Here is a 15,788-nt window from a genome sequence, read left to right as displayed (position 1 = left end):
TGGAGGGCGCCAGGTTGGGGAAGACTGTAATAAGGGATTCCCCTCCATGAATAATAGTACTATAACAGTTATGATGTACGTTCACCGTATAGAAAAATAGCAATGGCTTTAAGGAACGTTTGCAGACGTAGTAGTACGTTAACTTCCTTCATTTCTCTGCTGTGCCTGCAAACATACACGTTCTCACTCTCACACACACACCTTATTAACTGCAAATAGGAATCCGAAATATTGTTTCTTGTGCTCTACACTGTCCTCTCTTTGGACTCCCGGGGGTCCGGGCAATTCACACCCACAACAACGATCTCTTTACTTTTATGCACACCGGACATGCCAACAGCCTCCCGTACAGAAACCTCAAGCCCTAAATTAAATCACTGCGACGCGCTCCCGCGGTGACTTGCATCAAAATGCCCCACACGCCAGGAAGAAGGCACAAAAGGGATCTCCACGGGGATCGCGCGGCACTACCTCTCGTCTCAAGGCTGCTGCGAACCTGCGCTCGCTTACTTGCGAGGAGGCAGCTCCATTGAGCCGGGCGGCGCTCGCTTCGGAGTCAGCGCGCCTGGATGGGGATCGGGCCGCGAATCTCTTCGGAGAAGAGCGAGGCTGCCGGGGAGGGGAGGGGAGAGGGGCTCCGACTCGCCCCCTCCCCTTCTCCTGCCTCAGCCCTCCATCCTCAAAGCGAGGTCCCACCTGTGGCAGCCCACTTGTGTACCTGGAGCAGGCGGGGCTGTGGCCAGAAGAACGCGCCTACTTTCCCTTCGCGTGCCTTTCCCTTTCGATGTGGCCCGGTGTGACAACCCCGATGACTCCGAATTCTTTTGCTTTACTGAACTTGGGTGTTTGGGGGGGGGGTCCTCCTCCCCCTCCTCCTCCTCATTATTATTATTTATTGGCAAACATAGGAAAGGATGCCCCCCACCTCCCGGTAAGGTAGCCCGACTGCTGCGTGGAGGGATGGGTTCGTTTCCCTTGGCCCAGCGGGGACAAAACCGGCTGCCGATCTATTTTTAAACATATGTCTGCCTCTTCGCTCCCCCCCCCCCATTGATTTCGTTTGTCTGTGACGTCGCCAGAGGGGGGTGGTCGAGAGGGGGGGGCAGAGACTGCAGCAAATTGGGAAGGCCTGGGATTTGAGGCGCTGGCTGGGGAAGGGTTAACCCCCGGTGAGTGTATGTTAATGAGCTACATGGTAATACGAGGAGGCCGGCTTGAGCTGCCGCCGCCGCCGCCGCCGATGGGGGGGAGCTGAGCGTAGTGCCAGTCTAGAGCCGGAGGAAGGAGCGCGCGGTGGCTGTGGCACTGGGAGAAAGGCAGGGAGGCAGGCAGAGGGAGAGAGGGAGAGGGAGGAGGGGGGCGAGAGGGAGGGAGAGGAAAAAGCAGATCCACATCCACGGAGGAAATGACAACGTGAAGAGACCGGCGGCGGCGGCGGCGGCGGCGGCAGCAGCAGAACAGCCCAGGGGGAAATTCGCTGGTGCCAGGCGAGGAGTCAGGATATACCTAGGTGGGCAAACGCTTTGAGCCGGCGAGAGCACTGGCCGAGCCTGCTTGCGATCGCGTATCTTGGGCAGCCACCAGCGCAGGGGCGCTTCGGAGGGATGCCTGCCTGACGGAGCCCATCCCAGGCAGAAGCCGAGCGGAGCTACTTTAGGAATACAGATCAATGCCAGCGGGGCTGACTTGAGGTGGATTTCAATGCATTCGGGCGCTGTGTGGATTACCACGCCGTGATTCCGAGGAGGAGGAGGAGGTGTGGGGAGAAACTGGGGGGCTCCCGAGGAAAGAGGCGACAGGCGTTCTTGAGCTTGGGTAAGTCTCTGGAGCCGGGCGACCGGCCAGCGCTGGCGGAGGGGCAGCCCATGCCTTCCGCGGAAACCTGGTTCCCGCTTCTTCTGCATGGCTCTGGGGGAGCGCGAGGTGGAATCCTGGTCTTCCGCCCACCCCTCTCCAATCTAGCCTTGAAATTCTTTGTAACACAACATGGCAGTGAGAATTCATCATCATCATTAGTATCATCATCATCATCATCATCCCACCTGTCTCTCCAAGCACTTTCCTCTCACAGGGATAGGGTGGAATTTGGTTTTCTTAGTGACCATTAAGGCTCCATCAGGCAGCGTAATGCTGGGTCACACTTCGAGGACTGAGAGGAGGTTTCCCTTTCAAACCAGTAAGACGCGTGCCCCTTAGGACCCAGTTCTATTTGGGGACGGTCTCCTAAGAGGCTCCTATAGTCGCACAAGGAGGTTTCACACCTCTCCAGGTGAGGGTTTGCTGGGGTTTGGTATTCTGCTGCCAAATGCCCTCCAAAAACCCAATGGGCTGCTCTTTTCTACAGCCTGCTCTGCATCTGGTGGAGCCGAGTGCACAAGAGGAAGCAAACAGGTTCAAAAAAGTTCCCAGTGTGGTTGATCTTGAAGTGTTTTCACATCCCAGTGATATAGTCCTATGAAAACATCTTTCCTGGTCTAGGAACATCTCTTGAGGAAGTGAACGGTATGTTTCAAATGGGGAAACTCAAGCGCCGCATATTATTATTTTCACCAAATCCCCAAGTCGTTTGCTCAGTACATGTGTCCATTGGAAGACGGAATCTCTTCTGTCTATTTGCACAGTAAATAGACTGTGCTTCAATTCCCTCGCTTCAATTCCCCTTTTGCCCAGTTTAATCTGGGAAGCCCGCCCCTGGGGACCTTGTTTGCAGGGCAGGTTGCTCCAAAACTTTGTGCTTCTGGAGAGTATGGATAGTTTCAGCATCCATGCTACAGCACACAGTGGCATTAGATGAAAGCCCATGGATTCATAATGAACAGAAGGATACCACATGGTATGGGAAAAGATGGGTCTTTTGGAGCTGGGTTGTTCACCATGTATGGAGACATAAAACACTATGAAAGGTGCCTCACTGTATGTCTGTGGGTATGTGTCTGTTAATGTATGTCTGCATATTTCTTTATGTGCACACACACACACGGTAATGTTGAGCTTGCACGCATTTCTCCAGAATTTGTGTAACTTGTCAGTGAAATGGGTCACTTCTGCAGCTCTGACTGATCGTGTTTTATGAGCTCTTGTTGACTGGACAGCCTCATTGATGACACTGTCTCACCAAGTTTAGTCAATGACCTACTTGTCTTCAGTGGTCAGGAGGCTGATGGCTATATATCCCTAACAGAGCAAATGCCATTCAAAGTCAGCAACGTCAATACCTTAAACAATTAATTTCCTTTGTATCCCCTGTGGCCAGGTTTTTAATTCCCTCTGTGAAACCTCATACTCTCTGTCAAACACGACGTTTCCAACATCGTTCTGTTGACTAACTGGAAACAGCCAACGTCAACTTGGGATGTAATGTCCAGTTGAATGGATAAAAATTTGGTATGGAATTTGGGTTTTGAAATGTAAGCGCTTTGCTTGACTCTATCCAACATTCACTGTACCAAGATAGTTTCCGTATTTATTCTTCATTGCCCCAGATTGCTCTGACATATTTATTTTTGGATCATCCCTAGTCCAGCCCAACTTCTAACAAGTTTGTGCTGTGGAAGATGTAACAGATCCCATTTTAGAATCAGAACAGATTCCACAAATGTGATAGAACTACTTCCTCTCTTTCTCCCTCTCTCACCCTGCCTGACGCTTCTCTTTTAACCCTCTAGTTTGCCCATTTCCTCAGCTGAAGAGCCTGAATTTCCCAGAATGTAAAATTAAAGCAAGCAAGCCAAGAATAAACCCAACAGTTCCAATCACTCTCAGGCTGGCTAGTAAATGTCTCCACCTGCCTTTGGCTCTTAAACTCTGCTTGGCAAATTACATTGAGCACTGGACAAATTGGCTGGCAGTGCTGCTAAATGGAAAGGATATTTGCAGTGGGTTTGTGGTGGAGACACATGGACCACAGGGTCTTTGGAAGGTGTCTCCTGTAATCTGAGAGCCCCAGTGCTGAGAGGAGTGGTAAAAAAATAAAAAATAAAAATTCTGCTCAGTTGCTGCTTACCGCTCATTTGCAAGATTGCTTGAAGGCTTCCAGAGATGTTAGTTGTCCTCAGGCAAGAGGCATTCCTCACATCCCATGGTGATGTTTAGGACTTGAGCTGATGCTGCTGAAAAGAATCCTAGGGCCATTGTTTTGATGCCAGTGTGTAACACTCCAGAGCAGTGACAGAAGTGATGTACATGGTTTGCCAGAATGCCCCATCATGTTATATTGGTACTCCAGCAAGGGAATGAATGTGGTTGATTTACTTTTCTGAGCCTCCATAAGAACAGCTGATATGCCATCCTTGTGTGTTCCTGCCCACTTTTGCAACAGTTTGAAAGTGGGCCTTCTCAGTAGTGTCCAAAAGACTGCCAAGCGCCAGTAGAAACACTAAAGTATGGACTCCCCTGTTTTCATGTGCAGTTTGTTTGCAGTCCAATTCAAACCTTGCCCTGGATTAACTTGTACTGAAATTACACACACACACACACACCCTTGACCATTGCTCCATATCTAAGCAATTGCGCTGTAAGTAAAGCTTCATCCTCCAGTTTCTCGCTCCTGATCTTCCTATTCCGTCCCTGGAACATTTTACTCCGCTGCCTGTTGGGCATCCTTTAAAAGAATAATAACGCTAATAAGACTAAAGCTCTCTCGCTTTCCCTCCCTCTGGTTCTCTTCCTCAACCTGAGCCAGCGGTGCTCTTGAGACAGTCCCTTTTCCCATTTCCAAACACTCCTGATTATTCAGCTAATCTTTATTTCATGGGCACGTTACAAGAAACACACAAACAGAGGGGGGAGAGAGTGGAAGGCGGTGACACGTTTAAAATACACAAGAAAGGCGCTGGCAGGAATATAATCATCCTTATTCCGCTGACATGAAATATTTATGGCTCTAAGTTGTGGTGAGGTTCTCTCCCCATCCTTCTTTGCTTTGCAAACCGTTTCTCTGCCCCCCTCTCCCTCTGTAAAATAATATTTAAACAATTCAACACGGGGCCCTACTTTCTGATGCTTCCCCCCCCCCACTTGCCCAGCTGTCTCTTCGTATAGCTGCACACAGCTGTCTACATGCATAGCCAGGGGGTACAATGTACTTCTGTCCATCACTACAAATGGGAAAACCAGGAACTGCTAGCCAATCTCCAAGTCATGGAGACCCATGCATTGTGTTACAGTCTGTTAACTAGAAATAATTCACAACTGTCCATTGAGCCAGCTAGGGCTGTGGGGGGGGGGGGACGACACACCACAAAGAAGCCCCCACCCCTTCTTCATTTGAGGTGCCTGTATTTCGTATAAGACATCCACTGAGCCCCCCCCCCGAGCGTTCTGCTATTAATTCATTAGATCTGAATTTTCTTTATTATTTTTGCTCCCTCTTGGTATTCTCCTTCTTCCACCAATACCCCTCCCCTCCCACAACTACAATTCAAACAGTGGTGAATGGACAAAACTCCCTCAAGGGAAACATTTTTTCACTTAGTTACAAAGATTTCATGGCTAATTAGGGTAAATGTGGTTTTTAGAGTGTTAATCTCTTAACCAGCTTGGCTTGCAGGCCATGGCGCTTACTAAAGGAAGAAAAGACGGCCGATGAGGAGGAGGAGGGGTTATTTCTCAAGTTTTCTACTAATATTGATAAGGAGAGAACCCCTCCTATCCAATAACAGCCCTAGTTAAAATCAAGTTTAGGCCCACTGCTCTTCCCAGATGGTGATTCCTTGAGGTTCAGGGCACTTTCAACTGTCTTTATGGGGTTCAAATTTTTGCCCCAAATATGACCTGAACTCAGTGACTGTGAAACATAAGCCCTCAGAGGCAGAGGCAAAAGAAAGAAAGTTCTTTGTTGTTAGAAAAAGCGATTTCTTGAAAGCTTCAATGATAATAACATCAGATTAAAAGGAGGATTAAGGCAGATTATTGTCCTTGTGAGGTGCGGACTGCTGCCCAGCTTGGTCCTCTCCGGATGTGTTGGATTACAATCCGCTGCCTGGGGATGCTGGGAACTGGAGTCTGAACCATCTGGATGTCACCACGCTGCAAAAAACTGGTTTAACATGACTTTTAAAAGAAAATTCATCCACTGCAGCTATTTATTTTATGTGTTAAAAGTTATTTGTAGGCCACCTTTCAGGTTAATACCTGAAGAGCTAAAAAGAAAAAAGAAATTGTATAAAGTAACATGTCACAGAGGATCTGAAGGCTGGTGAGAGGAAAGCTCTCTACCAAAGCTCTCAGTTCTGTGCTGTCCCACACAGTGGAGGCTGGTAGCTCCGATGTCAGTGGGGTGAAGAATCCACTCCAGGTTTCAGTCAGACCTTGGACAGCTACTTTGGAGTTCTGATTGAAACCCAGAGTGGATTCATTGCCCCACTGAAATCGGAACCACCAGCCTCCACTGCTGTCACATATTGACAAAGCTTGATCCAAACCACTCATCCCTCTCTGCACCTCAGTTTCCAATCTATGCAGTGGAGGCTTAGCCCTGTTATTTCGCAGATATGATCTAAGGATGTCCACGTTGATAGCAGGAGGTGGTTGTTCCCCGGCATAAATTCTTTCTGTTGGTGTCACTTTGCTCCAAGGTCCGATTTATGTCAATGAGGGAAATGTCAGCCAAGTACTTCCAATTCCTCTTCCAATTCTTCTGACACCTTTTTCAGATCCAGAACTCTTAAAGAGACAGAGAATCCTTCCTGTCAATCCATTCGTGTATGAACAGGACTTAGTGGCGATATTTATTTTATTCAAAAGGAAGTGTTCCTTTCCGAAATAGATGGCCCCCACCAGGCCTGTAATGCATCTACTCTTTGATAGAATTTGGACACAAGAAAGACCTAGCTATATATAAATCTCCAGGTGATGTCAGCTGGAGGAAATCTTAAACTTAGCAAAATAGAGCCATTGATGAAGAATGCCACGGGTTTTATATTTAGCTCTTTGCTGATTTTAATGTCTGTTTCTACCTTTCGGTCTGTCTACCCTCAAAACATCCAAAGGGTCCCCCTCCCCACTTTCATCTTTTGCAGTTCATGTGAATGGGTTGTGAATCCTGCAGTGCCACCTTTTCCCACTAGAGGGGGCTCCTGCAGATAGAGGTGAATATACTTGGGAGAGTGTTTTTTATATATGAAATGTGAGGAAAACCCCGTTACGAATCTGCTAAAATTGGTCATCTTTTGGTCTTCTATATATATGACATTGCAGTGAGGTCTGTGTGTCCCCAAAATGTATACAGCGTGTGACCTGCTGTTTTGGGAAGTCCCAACTACAAATGAAAATAGCACTACAGTGGAGGGAAGCAATGCCTATTAAAGAACCTTGATCTAAATCCCTGGATGAACCAGGGCGATGTTTTCTCCCCTGGTTTTATTTGGGAGAGAGACCTGCTTTTGGAATCTTCCCAGCATCTTTCTGCCTCCCCTGCTGCGGCAGGAATATAACTGTGAGTGCACATCACAGATGGTAGTAAAACTATATTAGGAGGACTGAGAAATATAAAAATGCAGCAAACAATATCAGTTCTGAGGTCTCTCTCTCTCTCTCTCTCTCTCTCTAATCCAATATAATCTAACCTTGTACCATGTCCGTTGCTTGCTGATTTGCCTGAATTGTGTCCCATCCTTGTGTTTCATTGGCTGGGAGAATATAGTGGCCCTACCCTATGTCAACAAATAAGGGTGCAGTTGGCATCTTTGTGGGGTAGTGCCTGCCAGCGAAGGGGTGCTGAGAAAGAATTGGCCTCCCTCATTCTGATGTGATCCAGCCCCACTCGTGTTTCGGAGTTTAATCTCTTCTTCTCTTTGGGTTGAAATTGAACTGGGGGCCGGAGGCGGGGGGAGGGGGAACAGTGAGAGAAAGAAGGCTGGAAATATGAAAAGAGAGATAAATGTATCATGTTATGAAAGTTTAATCCTGCTTTGCTGTAGCTAAAATTACATGCAGAGCCGGAGATAAAAGGCATCAGAGTAACATTATAAAAAAAAAGGCCAGATCATCTTAAAAGGCAGAGCGATAGCGCACCGAGTCAGACAAGCCATCAATCCAATGATCGCACACAGAGGCAGTTCCAGGGGAGAGGAGAAGCAAATGAGGTATTGCTGCCCAGTCCCTCCTGCCTAATATTGCTGACTTGCAGCAGTGGGAGAAGAAAAGGAACTTGGCTCAGAATGTCCATATCTGCATAACTAAGGCCCGGTGGACAGATTTATTTATTTATTTATTGCATTTCTATACTGTCCAATAGCCGAAGCTCCCTGGGCAGTATCACAAAATTTAAAGCCATAAAGTACAATTCAAAGTATAAAACAAAGAACAGAATAAAAACACAATATAAAAGTGCAATATAAAAGCACAACCAGGATAAAACCAAGCAACAGTGCAGAGATTTATACAGATTTAAAATACAGTTTTAAATCAGCAAAGTTATGTTGATAAACTGTTAAAATACTGGGGAAATAAAGGAAAGGTCTTCACCTGGCGTCAAAAAGAGGATAACGTAGGTGCCAGGCCAACCTCTCTAGGGAGTTCATTCCACAGCCAGGGTGCCACAGTAGAGAAGGCCCTCCTCCTGGTAGCCACCTGCCTCACCTCCTTTGGCAAGAACTCATGGAGAAGGACCCCTGAATATGATCTTAGGGTCCAGGCAGGCACATATGGGAGGAGTTATTCCTTTAGGTGACCTGGCCCCAAGCCATTTAGGGCTTTGAATGTTAATACCAGCACTTTGAATCGGGCCTGGTTTAAGGTGTCTTCTGAACGGGGCCACTGTGTTATGTGAAACATTCTTAACCATGGTGGCTAAATAACCACAGTTTAAACACACTCACTTAACATTTGCTGCAAATGGATAGCGGCCTAACCATGGCCTAGCATGTTGTCCGAACAAACAAACTCTCCTTGTGTCACCTGCAATGGCTGCAGCTGTTATAACTAAGATTTAGTCCCTGGGTTTACTTTTTTCCTCCTCCCTCCACAACCCCTTTTCCTTTTGTGTCTTGTCTTTTAGATTATAACTCTGAAAGCAGAGATTGTTTTACTATTGAGCTTTGTAAGCTACTCTAGGAGCCTTTTTTGGCTAAAGAGAAAGATATAAATACTTAAATAAATAAATACATTATTGTCTTTGGGCTGACTTGTAAACAACCTACGTTGGCTATAGCTGTAGGAGGCAAACAAATCATATTTCCATGACTGCCAGGAATTGTCTCTGCTAGGGCACACAGCATGAGGCCAGTTTGAGAAGAGCCCTGTCCTCTTTAGTATCTGGTCCCTCTAGCTGTACTAGAGGGAATTGCTCCTGCAGCTTTAACTGTTGTGATGAAGAGGGAATTTCATCAGGTGCTGCATGCATACAAATGACACCTGCTGAAATTCCCTTTTCTATGCAACAGTTAAAGATACAGGAGCCCTGTCCTGCTTTCCATATGGTCACTCTAACACTGGCCCTACCCCAGATCTTTAATACATCTGATACAAAATGTGGGGGGAAGGGTGGTGAGAGAACAGGGGACAAAGCAAGTTCCTGCACTAATTCTTTATAGGCACTAATTCTTACTAAACTTACATAAATGCTTAAAGATCACTCTTTCTTCTGCTTATTTTTTTGAGGTATTCTGTGATCTCCCATTGCACATACACTGTTGCCAAGCAGACCAGCTCTTCCAAATTGCTCGTACTGACGCTGTTCCTCCTCCTGCTCCTCCTTCCTTTCTCAGGCTGTAAACTACACTATCAGTCTCAGACCTGATATTTCCAACTCCGTGTTGTACAGTTCCCCCAACCTACCCTGAGGTGGCATTTTCCCTGCTTCAGCTCTTCTTGCTGTTAGACCCTGTTCCCAAAGGCCTCACTGCCGTCAGTTCTACTGCCATTTGCACCAGTGATTGAAACCAAGGCAGGAAAGTGTTTCCGTTGTATTCGCACAAGTGTAGCTTCCCTCACAGACAGGCAATACTATGCCTCACAGCCCTTCTTCTGCTTTGAAGTAACTTCCCCGCTTCGAGAAAGTGAAAGGTGACATCTGGGTAAATATTACCATGACCTCTCACCTCCCAGTCCTCCTCCTGCTTAATCTTTCTCGTTGCTTCCTAATGAAACAACCAGAGGGCCTGGAATGGAGTGTCAAGGGCGGAGAGAGACAGAGAGACAGAAAGAGCAGGGTTTCCCCCCCACCCCATCCAAAACATGTTTTATTCTCTCAGCACTGCTAGGGTGACCATATGAAAAGGAGGACAGGGCTCCTGTATCCTTAACAGTTGCATAGAAAAGGGAATTTCAGCAGAACCTGGTGAAATTCCCTGTTCATCACAACAGTTAAAGCTGCAAGAGCTGGGCACTCTTGACCAGATACAAAAGAAAGCAGGGCTCTTGCAGCTTTAACTGTTATGATGAAGAGGCAATTTCACCAGGTTCTGCATATATACAAATGACTTCTGCTGAAATTCCCTTTTCTGTGCAACTGTTAAAGATACGGGAGCCCTGTCCTCCTTTTCATATGGTCACCCTACTCAGCACCAGTCCCCACCACCACCAGAGGTGGGTTAAGAGGGAAAGAGTTCCAATTTTTTGTGCAAGACTCCTGTATTATTTCAAAGCCAACAGCTTAACAGGAAAGGAAAGTCTCCTTCCTAGTTGCCTAAAGTGATTGTGAGGCTGGGTGAGGGTGAGATAAGGATTTTCCGTCAGCCTCAAAGCGCTGCCGTTTCATTGCACAGGGGCGAGGCAGCCTCTGCTTCCCAGCTGGTTGAAGGCAGTTGAGGTTATCAAATACTCAAAGTTAGCTCTTGGGAAAATTTCTGTAATGTTGTGATAGTTTTGTTTGGTTACACACACACACACACACACACACACACACACACACACACACCTCCTCCTCCTCCTTTCTTTGCAATGAATATTTGAATGTGAGCTTTGACAGGATTGCTCTGATATCGCCTTCCATTAATGCCCTGGGGTGCCTGCCATCTGGGAGCTTCATGTGGGTAGTCTTGTCATGGGGTTAAACTAGTGATAGTGTAAAGCAGAGGCAAGGTACTAAGTGAACAGTGTAAGGGATGCTGCAGCATGAGATCATAACTGAGGATGAGCTGGGTTCAAAATTAGATCAAGGACCAAATGCACACAGAATCCAGGCAGGTATTCTGAAGGTATAATCCATGCAATAAGAGTCAAGGTGGTCTGTTTGTGAAAGATAGCAAGTGGACAGGAGGAGAACAGGTGCACACATAGATTCAGATGGGGGAAGAATACTACACAGGAGCGAGACTGAAATGTGTGAGCTGATGGCGAGTCAAACCACTCAATAGATAAGAGATAGCAGATCAAGGAGCCAGAGCAGAGACAGAAAAGCAGGAAGATAAGAATATTGAAAATACAGGAAGCCTTTGTAGCAAGATCAGGGATGCACAGGGTCCTAGCTGAGACCCCCTGCAGTGCTTCCTGCCCAGTTACTTTCTTAATACCTTCTTGGATGCTGCACCCTTGAGTATGTTCGTCCGTCTCCATCAACTCATCCCCAGAGCTAGGGGGGATCTACACTACTGCTTTTAAAGCGCTTTAAAGCACTTTGAAAACGTTTTGAAAACTGTATATGCAGTGTGTCCTGGGCCCCAACAGTTGTCAAAACTGTTATATCAAAACTGTTAACAGTTGTCATAACTGCTTTAAAGCGGTAGTGTAGATCCCCTCCCCCCAGGACTACCAATGTTCACATCCCTTACAAAGCGTCTGACATGGATAGGAACAGCTCCATTCTTTTCTCAGTGATCCTCTCAATGACTCAGTAAGGTATATAGTTTTGTACCCATCATGTAAATGTGGGGGGCAGGGGGCTGAGGCTGCAGGAGAGCCACGTGTCTAAGACAATCTGGTGAGTCCACGGAGACAGGGGATTTAAACAACTGACTTTCCAGGTCACACTCTTAGCCACAACATTATACTGCAGCTCATATCAGCTGTTAGGAAGATGAGTTGTATGTGCCCTCCTCATCATAGCCACTGATCCGCATAAGACAGCCAAACTCTCATTCCTCTTTACCAGTGTTCAGGAAGCTGAGAAAAACAGGAAACTTCTAGGGAGGAGTGCTTAGTCACAGACTGTTCTGCAAGGAGAGGCTCTTAAGGAAGCTGACCGCTGCTGATTTGCTCAGAACTATCAGGCCCGTCACTTTGGAACAGATTATTCAGGTAATTTCCAGGCATGCTCCCTTCAGGAACAAATGCCTCTAGGAGAGGTTTTCATGCTTGCTTGAGACACTCTGTATTTTGCTTCAGGTCAGTTCCCTTTTCTTGTCATCAGGGATCCTATGAAATTCAATGGACGTTCGCCTTGCTTCTTCATTCAGTAATAACTCATATGAAAAACTGAAGCTCTTCTAAGGTTTACAGTCTAACCTTAAAGGCAGCCTAAAACCATTTTAATTTTTTAAAAATAGATTTTTTAAAAAATCCTTCTGTCCCACTCACAGTTGGCCAGTGCCACACCAATGGACAGTCTGTGGGCATGGCTAGACGAGGGGGGTGGAGGGCAAGGATCTCATGATTTTATGATCGTGAGATCGTCACCCTCGTCTACGCATGGTGCACGACATCCCAGGAGGAGAAAGTCGATGTTGCGGCCGCCATTTTGTTTTTGTTTTTTAATCAGAAAAGAGTGCAGGAGCGCTCCTATGAAAATGGTACATTTTTTAAAAAAAAAACACACCTCCTACTCCCCCCACCCCACCCCCTATGGGCACAGAGCTCCTGAGGAGCTCCGTGTCTGAGTCCCAGGTCCTCGCGGTTACTCGTGAGGAGCCAGTACAAAACCGTGATGCTAGGCCACACGTTCCACAGTCTCTGGATGATCCGAAACCATGGAAAAATCAGAATAAAACTGTAAGGCAATATCCCTGGGAAAGGGAGGGATCATCCCTCCCTGCTCCCAGGATCTCCTGTGTATCATGTGGACGCACAGGAATATCGCCCTGTCTAGCCATGCCCTGTGTTTCTTCCTGAGGGACACCCATGAAATGAGAGGGGGGGCTCATCTACACCAAGCAGGATATTCCACCATGAAAGCAGTATATAAAGGGCAGGAGCCACACTCCTGCTTTATAGTGGTATTGAAGTGCACTGACAACTGTTGGGGCCCATTGACACATACCATACCACTTTCATACCATTTTCATGGTGTTATATCCTGTTTGATGTAGATGTGTCATCGCCCCCAACTGTCGTCAGTGCAGTTCAGTACCACTATAAAGCAGTAGTGTGGCTCCTGCCTTTTATATACCACTTTCATACCGCTTTCATCGTGGAATATCCTGCTTATGGGCCGATCTACACCAAGCAGGATATAACATCTTTAAAACAGTATGAAAACGGTATATGTAATGTGTCCTTGGCCTGAATAGTTGTCATAACCCTTATAAACCGTTATAAGCAGTAGTGTAGATCCTGCCAGAGAGAGAGAGAGAGAGATGACCCATACTTGTCAATTCTGAACCCAAAGCCTTGCCCATGGGAAATGGAAGACACATTCAGCAGATCTCAGTGATCTGATCTCAGTTATGGTTGGATGAATTTGACCGGAACATGAGATCAGGTCAATGAGATTTATCAAGCAGAGTTTTCTGCTTTCCATAGGCATCTAACCAAGAGGCAGTAGTCCTAGCATCATTACATTTATTCCCACCATGACTAACTGCTTCAGAGAAAAGAGCCCCAGCTAAAGAAATTTGTATATACTGTGGCTGGGTCTGTAGTAATGGCAGCAGAACCAACAATTTGCTGAATGTCTTTCAGCAATCATACCTCTAAATCTGGATGCCACCTTAGGGCCTCGGGAAGCCTGAAGTCTTGGTAGCTCAGTGTGTTGCTAGAATCTGCCCGGGCTGATCTGTGCCAAAGCTGGTCTGTGCCAGCTTTAAATCTGTGTAGCCCTGGTGGAGCGCCTGCAAATTCTTTGCAACCCAGTTAAAGAGAAGCCTCGGAGTTCTTATTCGCTTGGCCGCTCTCTGTGTAATAATGTCCTGATAGAAGGGCTTGTGCAATGCAGCTTTTCAAAGCATAGAAATCACACGGCATGGGCAATTCTAGTGCATCAGTTCCACCAAATAAATTCTCTGACTCGGAGGTGGTCACAGATTGTGGCAGCCCAGGCTGCAAAGCACCAGAACCAATTCTCAGGAAGATGCAAAGACAGCTGCTGTTTAAGGAGTTGGAAGCCTGTTTTTGCTGTGTGAGCATGTGTATGTATACATACGCACGCACGCACGCGCACGCACGCACACACAAACACACACATATAGTGGGCTGGTGTGAAGTCTCTCTTTTTGTGTGTGGAAAGTTAGGAAATTCAAACTGATTTTGGTGAATGGATTTCAACTGTTTTGAATTGTTGCTGGCTTTTTCTTTTCTTTCTATTTTGCCCAAGCGCAGCTCTGAAAAGGAATCTGGACTTTTGTAAAAAAAAAAAAAAAAAAAGCACTGATTTATTTATTTGTTAAGGTTCTGGTTTTCAAATGCAAGTGGTCCTTTTAATGTAATTCTCATCAACCTACAGTAGTCACTGTTTTCCAAAAGCTCTGCTGGGTACTTCTGAAATTTTGTCTCCATGAGAACAAATCAGCATGTGCAGCTTTCAGAAGACAGAAACCGTCACATCGAGAAACCTGCAGCGTAGAACAGACAAAGGGAATCCTAGGGATTTGTTTGAGGGCACATGATGCTGTTGTGCTGTTAAAGTTTAAGCAGGTCTTTTACTGGTCGTTGCCTGGAACAGGAGCCTGTGTGTGTGTGTGTGTGTGTGTGTGTGTGTGTGTGTGTGTGTGAGAGAGAGAGAGAGAGAGAGAGAGAGAGAGAGAGCTGTGCCTGAGATTTCCCGAAGTGAAGGAAGAGTGGAAAATAAGCGTAATAAATAATACTGCCATGAAGAATGTGAATGTTAGCTCTTACTCATTTGCTACACACAAGAAAATATATCTTCCTTCAATGTAGTGCCTTTGCATTTTCCCAGCATTCAAATAACAGTAGTTTGTTACTAGGAAACTGCAGTACTAGCAATAGCAATTTCCCAGCCCATTGCTGTTGCAAGTGTTGCACAGAAACAGCAAGTGTAAGTTACAAGGGCAACTATTAGATAGTGCCAATGATGTCACTAGTGATAAGCACATAACTTTCCCCTCCCTGTCATTTTGGGCACTGGTCATTTTTTGATCTTTGGTAAGTCTGCACTCCCCCTATGCACTTCCACAGCAGCACACTTATCCAGCACTAGCTCTGTGTGTGTGCGCGCGTGCGCACGCACTCATACAGCAAGGTCTTGCCTTCCCTACTTTACTCTATATTTTTCCTTGCAGTGTACCTCACTGCTGTGCAAAGTCTGATCTGGAGAACTCATACAGACCATCTCTTTCTCACTGCCCAGTTATGTGGGATAAGATGTTGGTCTAATGCAGATGAGGGCAGAAAGTAGATCTACAGATGTTTTGGACTTCAACTCCCAGTATTCCTGACCATTGGCCATGCTGGCAGGAGCTTCTGGGAATTGAAGTCCAAAACATCTGGAGCTCTGCCTTCTGCCCACTTTTCCTCTAAGGCCACAAGTGTAGCACCAGGTTGTCTATGTGTCTATGGAAAGGAGGGCAGGGTGCCTGTATTTTTAACAGTTGTATAAAAAAGGGAATTTCAGCCAGTGTCGTTTGTATGCAGGCAGCACCCGGTGAAATTCCCTCTTCATCACAACAGTTAAAGCTGCAAGAAACCTGCCCTCTTTTGTATCTGGTATCCTGCCCTCCACAAGATTTAGGATTATT

At 46.4% G+C, this 15,788-nt stretch overlaps 1 protein-coding gene across 2 annotated transcripts in view; it reads left to right on the top strand.

The window, feature by feature from the left end:
• The first annotated feature begins 1,444 nt into the window (after positions 1-1,444).
• The window catches only part of PLXNA2 (plexin A2), a 498,241-nt gene continuing 483,897 nt past the window's right edge, over positions 1,445-15,788 (top strand). For both annotated transcript variants that reach the window (XM_063142969.1, XM_063142979.1), the window contains exon 1: positions 1,445-1,815. The gene's annotated coding sequence lies outside the window, so the exon portion shown is untranslated. The remainder of the gene's footprint in view (positions 1,816-15,788) is intronic.

The sequence above is a fragment of the Elgaria multicarinata genome, chromosome 1 (assembly GCF_023053635.1).
Source record: "Elgaria multicarinata webbii isolate HBS135686 ecotype San Diego chromosome 1, rElgMul1.1.pri, whole genome shotgun sequence".
NCBI classification, from domain to species: Eukaryota; Metazoa; Chordata; class Lepidosauria; order Squamata; family Anguidae; genus Elgaria; species Elgaria multicarinata.
This window is presented reverse-complemented; position numbering and strand designations above follow the sequence as displayed.